This window comes from Rana temporaria, chromosome 3 (assembly GCF_905171775.1).
Source record: "Rana temporaria chromosome 3, aRanTem1.1, whole genome shotgun sequence".
NCBI classification, from domain to species: Eukaryota; Metazoa; Chordata; class Amphibia; order Anura; family Ranidae; genus Rana; species Rana temporaria.
This window is the reverse complement of record NC_053491.1, coordinates 427,427,194-427,439,632: the sequence shown is the minus strand read 5'-3', so window position 1 is coordinate 427,439,632 and position 12,439 is coordinate 427,427,194. Positions and strand designations below refer to the sequence as shown.

Sequence of the window (12,439 nt, the reverse complement as noted above, 5' to 3'; positions counted from 1 at the left end):
CACGATCAGGCACTCACTGCGCATGCACTCTACGAGTGGACAGGCGATCTCCAGGGACCTGCCACGTGTCCAGGGAAAACATCTAAAGGGAGGGGCCGCCTAAGGCGAGAGGAGGAGTCGCCTAGGCAGTGCCTGGGTGGAAGTAGGAAGTGGCACAGGAAGTCCCATTCCTACCTAAGCGCCCACTCCCCTCCTAAAACAATGACATGCCAAGTGTAAGGGGACGAGGAGTGCTTAAAGCGGAAGTTCCACTTTTGGGTGGAACTCCGCTTTAACTCATTTGGGGCAACCCATTTCCGAGTTTCAGTTGGTCTCTAGTACAATATTCTAATCCTCTTTGGGTGTTAAATACATCTATCAACTTTTCAATGACAGAACACAAACAGTTTTAGGCCATTGAAATAAAGTATGCAGTTCCCACAGATACATTTCTATTCCACCATTAGCTTTGACATGCTGTCACCTCCACCGATGTGACAAACGCTATTATTATAAATAAAGAACACCAAACTGATCTCTCAGTACAATGCAGAATTACTTTTCTTCAGATCAAAACCCTCCAAAAAAGGACAAAAGTAGCATAATATGGTACCACATATAGATAACAGAGGACTTGGAGGAGATGCAAGTCTCCAATTATTTTGTTCAAACTGATCAAGCTATACCATCAAATATTACACCTCTCTGTGGTGGATGTATAGATTAACCACTTGTCATCCATGGGTCATTTGTAAACGGCCTGGAATTCAAGCGATTAAAACAGCAGCTGTGAGATTGGTACCTTTTTTTCCCCCTTCCATTTGACTCTCTGATGTCTTCATAAAGAGGACCTGTCACATACCTGCCCATGGGATCATGAAGAGCTTGTTCACCTCCTTGTGATAGCAATAAAGTTAAAAGAAGAAAAAAAAATATATACAATGGAACCTTGGATTACGTGCATAATTCATTCCAGAAAAATGCTTGTAATCCAAAGCACTTTTAAATCAAAGCGAGTTTCCCCATAGAAGTCAATGGAAACTCAGATAATTTGTTCCACAGTGACTTCTATGGTATGCGGTACTGAGTCCAACCTAGTGACTCCGAATGTCACAGATCCCGCCGCACCTCTGTGGTACTGCATACCGCAGAGGCTTGAATCTTACTCATGTTGCGAGACAACGCTCGCAAACAGTCAGGATTTAAAAATAAAAATAATAGCTCGTATTTCGAAACGCTCCTTAAACCGCGTTACTCACAATCTAAGGTATTACTGTGTATTAAAAAGGAGAAGTATGACTAAAACTCTTCTTCTGTAGTCCACATGCACTTAGACCACTTTTACACTTTTTTCAGGCGCTTTAGCGTTAAAAAAGCGCCTGAAAGCTGCATCTGCATTCCCAATGTGAAAGCCAGAGTGCTTTCACACTAAAGCGCCTGAAAAACGCCTCAGTGTGAAAGGGGTCTTAGATCTGCAATCCTGTGACCCGTATTCAACAGACAGTGGGCTAAAGTCCGCTGTCCACTGATGTCACTCAGCGGGTCAAGCCTCTGGGAGGGATGTTAACTTTAATGTCAGGATCCACACAGATAGCTGACCAGTAGCTGGCTCAGCCTCTTAGCACGCCGCTGAGAACCTCAGCCAATTGCTCCAGACCCCTCCACAGCCCAGTGAGCCTGTGACTAGCTCTCGGTTCACTGAAGCCTGAAAACCAAGCAAACCGCAGAAGACAGATATAGCATCAGATTAATGCTGCATCCACCTAGGCAAGTATGTAGGTTGTTGTTTTTTTTGTTTTTAAACCCCATGTATTGTAATAAAATATTTTAACCACTTGCCGACCAGCCACCACAGTTATACTGCAGCGGGGGGGCTCTGTTGCGAGATTCGCTGTACCGGTACGGTGCTTCTTGTAATAGAAACAGCGGGCACGCCCAAAGCGCCTCTGGCAGTCATAACGTCCGCCGGCCAAACGCAATTGCTCCACAGAGAGGCAGAACGTGGATCTGCAAATGTAAACAAAGCAGATCCGCATTCTGTCAGGTGAATACAGTGTGATCGTCTAATTCTAGCGATTAGGAACAGGGACTTCTCTGTACTCTGTTAGTCCACTCCCCCCCACAGTTAGAAACACCTAACCCTTTTATCGCCCCTAGTGTTAACCCCTTCCTTGCCAGTGTCATTTATACAGTAATCAGTACATTTTTATAGCACCAATCGCTGTATAAATGTCACAGGTCCCAGAAAATAAAAGTGTCAAGAGTGTCTGATCTGTCCAATGTCGCTACAGTATGTGTAGCTGCTGACTTAATTTTTTTCTGGGGAGGTAGAACTCCTCTTTAACAAGTCCTGGTGTTTGGTATCCATTTATCCTACCCCAGCTTTCATATTTTACCAAAAAATGGGCATTGTGTTTGTGCGTACTAAATTAATTTTAACGTATTTTTTGCTGAAATTATAGAACTTATGAACATTTGCGCAAATACTGTGCGACAAACTGCAACTGGCAACATCTTCTTCTACAGGGCCTCAAGCCTAAGACTGAACATTCCTGACTCCGCCAAGTCTGTGGTCAAGAAGCCGATTTCTTCTACATTTTGGACACAGGTCAACTATGGTAATTCTGAAATTGCTTTGGCCCTACCCAACCTCCAATGTCCCAAGGCATGTCTTTTGGAAACATTATTTTAATGCATAAATATGGGGCCCATGGTCTCAGTCATTACATCGACTGATAAGAACTGAGAGACTCCGCTATGACTTATCCATTCTGATTTGATGTAGCTGTATCTAGGTCTACTTTACATCAACCACCATGGTTACAGATACTGTAAGATACAACGCATTTACAATGAAGGACACAAGTCTGTATAGTGTTTAACAGTTTATTGAGAACATTCATTCATTATTGTAATGTATATGTTCATTTATCTTTTTTTTTTTTTTTTTTTTACAAAAAAAATGAGTAAAACACACACAATCTGCCAAGCCCCCTTTAGGCCATTCACACCTCAGTGTTTTGAAGCTCCAAAACGCTGGAGGGAGAAAAAATAAATAAATCACAGATTATTCGCTATAGAGTTGGTTCACATCTCCACGCCAAGTCGCTTGAAGCCAAACCCCTGAAGCTCAAAAATGTTCTGGAGCTTTTTTTGCAGCTCAAATTGGACAGATTGGCAGATCAGGCAGAAAGTCGTGCGATTTTGTATAGGCCAAAAAGTCACCAACTTAAAAAGCAGAAAATGCCTGTAATCTGCCAAAAAAGAAGCTCCTGCACTTTTTTTGAGCTTCAGGCGTTTTGCTTCAGATGACAAAACGCTCAGATGTGAACAGGGGCCATTTAAATGAATGGGATTGGTCTTGTTGGGCGTTTTAGAGCTGAGGTTTACGGCAGAAAAACGCCCAAAAACGCCTTAGTTGTGAACAGAGCTTTAAGCTTTTTGTGTTCCACAGAAATACATGGAAACGCTTCATTTAAGCGCGCCTTGTCGCATGCTTGAGTGCTTTTCTGCTCAAATGCAATAATTAAAATAAAACCCCAAATATCAACCCCTAACCTAATAAAATAACTCCTAAGCCTAACATTTAAACCCTAACCCTTAACAACTTACAAAAAAAAAAAATTATTAAAAGCAGATGAAAAAAAAAAAATTGAAAAGCAACAAATGATGAAACAGATATTTTTCACTATTGGGCAATTAAAAAATGCCAAAGCTAAAAAATTAAAAAAACACACACACACTTAAAAACGCTGTACACAAAAAAAAAAAAACGACAGATACTCTAATCTCTCACCACTATATCAAAATAAAAACAAAATCAATGATTTAAAAAAATTATTATTTAAATCAAATTTATTTTAATAAAATGCTTTAGAAGTAAAAATCTATCTAAAGATCGTTTTCTATTTTTGAGTCATTAATTTAGTTTATTCAGCATGAAATTTAGCTTAGTTATGTAGCATGGAGGCTGTATATTTTGCAATATTTAAATTTTTGGTAAACGCTTTTAACGAATCCAAGCTCTGCAAGCTGAGCTAGCATGTACTGCATTCACACAATTTCACAGTAACCATGAGATAAAACAAAGTTCAGGAATATTTCTTTATCCCGTTGTTTTGCCAAACTATGTACACTAAAAACTGTATGCTTGAATTGGTTCTGATATTGCCGTTTTACTAACCTGACAGCTTATTATTCTAAATAGGAAAACTTCATTTTGTTTGCAAATATTAAAGAGTCTAACTACCAGCAAGAATGAGTCCTTACATTTAAATAGCACCTATCATCCATCATGGCAGTGCCTGTTAGCGGGCATCTGTTGCCGCCACGCCCCTCACCTTGTTGTATCACTGCCACCTATCACCAGCCGTCCCATTAAAGTGAATGGGACTGTCGGGCAGGTCAGAGGAGGATCCACTGGGGGACAGAAATGACAGCTCCTCTTTCAAAATTATGATTTAAATCAAGTCTTTTTACTAGTGATTTAAATCAAATACCACTCCGATAAGAGGTGTCCACAGTGCCTTATGTAGTCAATGCCATTCGCATGTGTGACATTAAAATAAAACCATCTTTAGATAGATTTTTACTCCTTAAGCATTTTATTAAAATAAATCTGATAAAAATCCAAAAAAATCTGATATATATATATATATATATATATAATTTTTCAACCATTGATTTTTATCCACCCTGCAATATAGTCTACAGGGCATTTCCAGATTTCATAGGCATATGCAAAAGTACCTGTTTTATGACCTGCACTTTGTTTCACTAGGCTATAGTTACCGGTATTTGTTTACTTTGAGGGTGGACAAGAATGGTCAGAGCATGGTAAAGCAGATGAATACAGTTCATGGTCATCTAAGCAAGGAACAAAATGTTCAGTCTGTGTTGAAATATTACATTGTATCACACATTTCTAGAAAACATATTACACAAAAGGGAAACTGCAGTCAAACTTTGGATAGAGTGGGAAAGAGCTTAAATCTCAGGTTTGTTTTTATTCTTGTGTCCCTATTGGGGAGATAGCCCCTCATTTCTTGTCCAAGATTGCCCATTGGGACTGATTGTAAAAGAAAAACAGACAGGAGGTTCAATTCTGTTTCTATATTCTATCCTAAGGCCCCTTTCAGACTGGGGCGGGAGCGGTATAACGCCGCTAAAAATATACTGCTGGGATTGCCGCGGGAATCAGCCGCTAGCGGTGCGGTATTAACCCCCGCTATCGGCCGATCAAGGGTTAATACCGCCCGAATGCGCCTCTATAGAGGCGCATTGCGGGCGGTATTGCCGCGGTTTCCCATTGTTTTCAATGAGAAGGAGCGGTATACATGCCGCTCCTCTCACCGCTCCAAAGATGCTGCTGACAGGAGATCTTTTTTTGTCTCCCGCCAGCGCATCGCCTCAGTGTGAAAGCCCTCTGGCTTTCACATTGAGTCTGCAGTGAAGAGGTTTTTCAGGCGGTATAGCAGCGCTATTTTTAGCGCTGTACTGCCTGAAAAACTCCTTAGTGTGAAAGGGGTCTTATTGTAAAGATGTTCCCTCACTTTAGGGACTGGGAAGAGAGGGGAAAACCCAACAGAAAAATAAGTAAAAAGATTCTGATAGACTTCACCCCTTCCCCACTGCAAAATGCTACCCACTCCTAAAATATCTCCAATGGATTGAGGGATATTGAAAATCATATTTCAGCACTACAAGCAAAAAAATCCATACATTTCAAATAAAGGTAAATAAAATAAAAATTTTCTCAGAGTTTACAGAAGTTAAACTAAAATGACAAAACTTTTTTTTTTAGTTTTGGATAGAGTGGATAAGTTAGAATGCTTATCAGTTTTTACTACCGTCTGTGTCCCTATTAGGGAGATTCAGCCTCTCCATTACTCCCGTTCACCATTGAAAGTAAAAGAAAATCCCACATTTTGGGTTATCCCCAGAAAAGTAATAGGAGGGGAAATCTTCCAATGGGGGGATGTTAGTTCTGGTGACCTGGGGGTCCTCAAGGTATTACTTTTCCCTTAATTTTCATGGATTTCCTCTCACTTCCTGTTTGGCTATGGGACAGAAAGTGAAGGGAAATCTCTGCAACGGGACACAAGGCAAAAAAAAAAAAAAAAACAGACAGAGGTTATAACCATCCCTTACTTATAACCCTCCCTTAGCTCTACTTTAATATGCAAAAGCATTGCCAAAGCTCTGATTTTTTTGACGATGAAATATCTCTCTCTCTCTCAAAGTTCATTAAAGCGGAGGTTCACCCAAAAATCAACTTTCTGCCAATAGATCCAGCATACTGCTGACATCTGCAGTATGCTTTTTTTTTTGGTACTTATCGTTTTATCAGCGTTGTTATCCGGCTCCGAGCAGGGATTCCTTCGGGGAATAGGCATTCCTAAGCCAAGTGGATTTGATTGACGGGCTGCTAAAGCGCGTTATGCCTTCCGAAAATACCCGAAGTGACACTCGAGTGTTTACGGTGCCTGCCGTGTAGAGCCGACTGCGCAGGCGCCGTAAACACTCAAGCGTCACTTCGGGTATTTTCGGAAGGCGTGACGCGCTTTAGCAGCCCGTCAATCAACTCTGATTGGCTTAGGAACGCCTATACCCGGAAAGGAATCCCCGCTCGGAGCCGGATAACATAGGCTGATAAAACGATAAGTACCAAAAAAAAAAAAAAAGCATACTGCAGATGTCAGCAGTATGCTTGATCCATTGTCAGAAAGTTGATTTTTGGGTGAACCCCTGCTTTAATGACTTTAATGGCTTGTTTACACCTGTGACAGCTCACGCCATCCTCCTCAAAAGTGAATTGCTTTTCAAAGGGCATTTGGCAGGCAGCTGGGAGATGATAGATCATCTCTTCCTGACCCGTTTTAATGCTGTAAGGCTATACCACTGTGCAAATGCATTACACTCTGTTGCAGCGCGACACCGTTCATTTGAATGGGTCACATTCGGTGGCAGCACTGCCTGCGAAAATGCAGCATAAGGCATAAACGTTACAGTTATACGTGTACAATTCTACCCAACCAACACTGCAGCTTAAGGGGGTGGTAAAACCATCCTGTGTTATTTTTTTTACAGCTCCTGGCCCCCTGCATGAACAAGCCCCGAGGGATTGCTGAACAACTTTGCAATAAACCATAGCCATGTCTTAGGCACCTTTCACACGATAAGCCCGCTCGGATCCGCCTGTCAGTTTTTCAGGCGGATCCAAGTGGGCCACCCATTGACTCCTATGGGCAGGTGGATGTCAGCTGAAATGTGTCTGCTGCCATCCAATCTGCTCAGGACAGATGTATGGCGATACGTTCGCCATTCGTCTGGCGGATCGGATGGGATCTGATAAAAAAAAACGGACATGCTGATCTGCCCATAGAAAGCAGCGGGGCTCTGATGGGTCCCTCCCTGCTCAGTAAGCAGAGACGGACCTGTCATCCACCGGTTCAACGGAGCAATCTTCCGCTGAGCTAGCGGAGCCTGCTGTGCGAATCTGTCCCGCGTGAAAGGCCCTTACTTGCAAAAAAGAACAAAAGAAGTGCACGCATCTTGGCACTACTGACCTCCTGCAGCCACTTCCTGTTTACATGTATGCACTCCAGTGAAAGCTGTACTGTATTTTTCAAGCACATCTCTGCAATACATGCACATTTCCACAGGTTTTATCCTTTACAACACAGAAAAAGAACGACTGATGTGCCAGACATATAGTATGCTCCTAACTTCCTCTTTAACATGACAACACAACTCTAAATTCCAAAACATGTGGTGTCAAGCCTTGCCAACTTCATTCACAATGGATTCTATAGAACACAAACATCTCCTCGCCTCCATAACCCCTCCTTGTTCACAGGAAGAAGTTTAAGGCTCCATGCACACTGGAGCTGATAAACTGCAGTTTATTATCATTTGGGCATTTTTTTTTTTAAAAAGCCCATAAACTGAACTCTATGTTAGCCTATGTGTCCATGCACACATGGAAGTTTTTCAACTTTAATGAGCAGTGAAGTTTATGGGCTTTTTTCTGAACGCCCGAAAATCGCATTCAAAGTGCCTTTTTTTTACCTAATTAAAAAAACGCCAAAAAATGTATGCGCCGATAAATGCGCATAAACGTCAAACGCTCAAAAACGTAGCTCACCAGCATTTTTGATCCATTGAAAAAAAAAAAAAATGCTAAAAACCGGCAACGCTAAAACGCTACTGCAAAAACGTTAAAAAAAAAAAAAAAAAAAAAGTTGAAAGACTCACTGCAAAGCTACTGGCGGTTTTACAACATCATTTTAGCGTCCAGTGTGCATGGAGCCTTAATATCACAACATTTCTGCCAAATTAAATAGGTATTTTTCACTTAACAAATGTAACAAAACACTTAACCAATTATTTAGCAGACCAAAAGGAAGCAAACAGGAAGAGAGTTCATTGTTCAGGTTTACACTTTAAGCACTTCAGCCCCAGAAAGTAAAGTCACACCAAAAGTCACATAAAAGTTGCCCTTGAAGTCGTGCAACTCTGGAGACGGCTAATGTAAAAGGAGCCCAAGACAAAACCCTCGTCAGATTCGTTTCATTATCGTCTGTGCCCCTCTGCCGATTTTCTTTCACTTTCTCTTTTCATTTTGCTTGACTAAAAGGCAGGTCAAAAAGGCTGCATGTCCTTTCCTCCCCAGTGCTTCTGTATATACCTGAGAGCTCTGAAAGTCCATGGACATAAGAGTTCAGCCAAAAAGGAACTTTTCGCATTTATGAATTTAAAAGGTACATTTTATTTTTTTTCGGAATCATACTTACATCTGTTCCCCAACACCTCTGCACTGAGAACCAAGCGATCCAACATTGCCAATCACTCGGTTTTCAGAGTTTCATGAGCAGAGAGCTGTAGACTGTCAATCACAGCTCTCTGCTCTGCCCCCTCTTTGCTCATTGGAGCGCTGAGCTGTGGAGGGGGGCAGCCAGCTCAGGCTCGCAGCGGCTCGCTGATAAGGGTGTCAGTCCAGGCACCTGGTGGATCCAGGCAATGACGCAGTGCCTGGACGGACATCAGTGATGTCAGCAGAGAGTAGACTTCACCCATAGAAGTACAGCCAAAAGAGCTTTGGCTGTACTTCTCCTTTAACCACTTCTTTACCCAACCATAGTCATATGACGTCCACAGATGGGATCTCCCATCCTGGGTGGGCGTCATATGACGTCCTTGACTTTGTGGGGGGATATCTGAATGATGCCTGCAGCTAGAGGCATCATTCAGATATTCTTTCGTGCCGGCGATTCTGTGCACGATAAGAATGATCAAAGTGGCAGTTCTGCTGCTTGATCGTTCTTATAGGTGACGGGAGGGGACACCCCCCCCTCCCGCCACCATCCGGTGCTTCTCCGGGCTCTCCTGTGCCATCGGGGGTGTGAGGGGAAAAAATCGTCCGCCCCGGATGACGAACAGAGATTTTCGGTGACCTAATGGTCACCAGTCATCTCTATGACCGTCGGAGGCCCGGGTGCAACGTTATGACGTCACGGACCGGGTTCCCGGAAATAAACAAAGCCGCAATTGCAGCTAGTAAGCATGAGATGAGTGATTTATTTTTCCCCGATCTCATGCTTTCAAGCCTGGAGGAGAGATGTGGGGTCTTATTGACCCCACAATTTTCCATAAAGAGTACCTGTCACACACCATTCCTATTACAAGGAAGCAAATTCACACTTAAGTCCCGCCCACATATGTAAACGCCGTTCAAACCACATATGTGAGGTATCGCCGCGTGCGTTAGAGCGTGTGCAACAATTCTAGCACTAGACCTCCACTGTAACTCGCCTATGGAGATTTTTTAAGTACCGAAGTTTGGCGCCATTCCATGAGATTTTAAAGCGTGACATGTTAGGTATCTATTTACTCTGCATAACATCTTTCATATTTTATATTAAATTGGGCTAACTTTACTGTTATTTTTTAATTCATGAAACCATTTTTTCTCCCAAAAAAAAGGCGTATAAAAAATTATTGCGCAAATACTGTGCGAGATAAAAAGTTGCAGTGACTGCCATTTTATTCCCTAGGGTGTCTGCTAAAAAACATATATAATGTTTAGGGGTTCAGAGTAATTTCTAGCAAAAGAATGATGATTTGTACATGTAGGAGAGAAGTGCCAGAATAGGCCTGGTATTGAGTTGGTATAAAAGCCCGGTATTGAAGTGGTTAAGCGCATGATTTTATGACAAGTACTGGTTTGTGAGTATATTCACCCCTATTTTAGTAAATAAAAACCATGTATTGAGGATAATGCACTAGGCCTATGCGCCCTCTCTGTTCTTCTATGCTTTCAGTTCATTTGGACTTCCCCAGTCTTTGGAAGGCAGTGAGGTTAGTTATTACTAACATGTCTTACCGCACAGCACAGGAGAGAGAGAGTGAACATTTTGATATTATGCTCTGTAGTTGGCATAGGTGTTAGGAGAGAGGAACGCGCATTTCTAAGGCTACTTTCACACAGGCATTGTAGCGCTAAAAATAGTGCCTGTAAAGCTCCTCTCCTGTCACTCCAGTATAATAGCCTGAGTGCTTTCACACTGGAGTGGTGCGCTTGCTTGCGGGACGTTAAAAAAAAAAAGTCCCGCAAACAGCATATTTGGGGCGCTTTAGCAGCCCCTGCCAATGAAATCAATGGGCAGCGCCACCGAATCTCCTGCAGAGTGCTTCGGCAGTGGCGCTATTAACCCCTTCATCAGCTAGCGGGGGCTAAAAGTGCCCTCTAGCGTCCGAAAAGCGCAGATAAAACAACGGTAAAGCTCCGCTAATAGCGGTGCTTTACCGCCGACGCCCCCCACAGCCTCAGTGCGAAAGTGCCCTAAGAGTCATTAGGTTTTGCATGGAATTCTGCCTTAAAATAAACTACACATCACCGCTATCAAGACACTCCAAACACCCTGGCTGTTGTCTGCTCTCTAGCAGAGGCTCTGTGGATCGCTATGTCCCAATGACTGAGAAGAATAGCGCTCTCTGATCGCCGTCTCGGCTTGCACCATATCCCACCTTCCAGTTTCACCTCACATCACCCACAACTGTTTATTCTCAATCACCTGACACAACAGTAAACTGTTGAGGACTGTGTGATAGAAAACACACTTGTGAGGAAGGTAAAGACACAGACCCTGGGTGGCCCTGGATCCTGAAGGAAGGCCTCCCCACAATAGACAGGTGACTGGTCAGGAGGGGCCCGGCCCATACAATACAGAGGAGTGCCATCTATAGGGGGTGGTGTTATACTGCAGCTGAACACTGGAGTGTCCTTACCATCACTTGTGTAACCTCAGAGCACAGACAAAGGCTGAGAACACACATATGTGGAGGTGAATCCTCCATGCAGACATGAGGTGATCTCCATACACATAACAGCCCCTCCTCCTCTCTGCAGTGTCACCTCATTGTATCCGTCACATAACACGGCCTGTCCCGCTCCTCCCTCCCTACATGCATGCAGCCGCCCAAAATCCACAACTACACGGCTTTCCGGACACATAACAGCCGGGGACACGGGTGAACCCACCCCCGGGCCTCCTCTCCCATAAAATGGCGCCGGCCCGGGGCTGCTTTTCCAGGCCCCGGCTCCTCCTCCCCGGTATTCCGCCCTGGACACGGCGACGAACTCGGCACACGGACACAAAGAGCGGGGCCCCGCCGCCCAATGACACACAATACACACCCGAAGCGCGTCACCAGCAGCCGCCTCACCGTCCGACGCTGGGCCCGCCAAGGAGATCCGGCCTTACGGAAACTGCGCAACGTCTGCAGCTGCGGACCGACCGGAGAGCGCAAGTGCCGTATTCACGTCGTGTACGCTACGGAAACAGCGCAAGACTTCCTCTGCTTTCCCTGCGCCGATTGCGTACCTGGAATTTACGCTACGCAAACAGCGCGACGGAACAGGAGCTCTGCGGCCAGCGAGCTCAAGGAGGAGCGAACTTACGGCACGCTGGCGGCGTAAAGTAGGCGATTCACGAACGCGTTGACTTTATCGCGGAAGTGACATCATGCGCAGCAGGAGCGTGGTGATGCAATCCCATGTAACCATTTACGCAAAAAGAGCAGCTACGCAAATAACGTAGTGAGATATTCTGCCTTCCTCGTTCTCACCTGTGCATTCATAGGTTTTACAACATAAATATTTTCAAGATGTTAAAGATTGTATGAAACCAATCCCAAAATATCACTTCAGAAGAAGCTTTCACTGTTTATAAATCTGCCATTTCCATTAACCCTTTCACTGCTAAAGTGATTTATTGAACACATATTTAAATAATACAAAATAATAAACTATATAAAAACTCCAAACTTTATATATTTTCTAAAAGCAGACACCCTAGAGAATAAAACAGTGGTAGTTCCAATTGTTTATGTGACATGATATTGCCACATAGGTTTGAGGAAACGCAAAATTTCAGCGAAAAATACACTAAAGTTAATT

The 12,439-nt window shown here is 43.4% G+C and overlaps 1 protein-coding gene across 4 annotated transcripts in view; it reads right to left on the bottom strand.

Moving 5' to 3' along the window:
- Window positions 1-12,439, bottom strand: part of BRD4 (bromodomain containing 4) — a 90,533-nt gene that overhangs the window by 48,699 nt on the left and 29,395 nt on the right. The window contains exon 1 of one of the 4 annotated variants that reach the window (XM_040346268.1): window positions 11,678-11,772. The exons of the other annotated variants lie outside the window; for them this stretch is intronic. The gene's annotated coding sequence lies outside the window, so the exon portion shown is untranslated. Of the gene's footprint in view, window positions 1-11,677; window positions 11,773-12,439 lie in introns of those variants that run through there. 4 annotated transcript variants of the gene reach the window in all.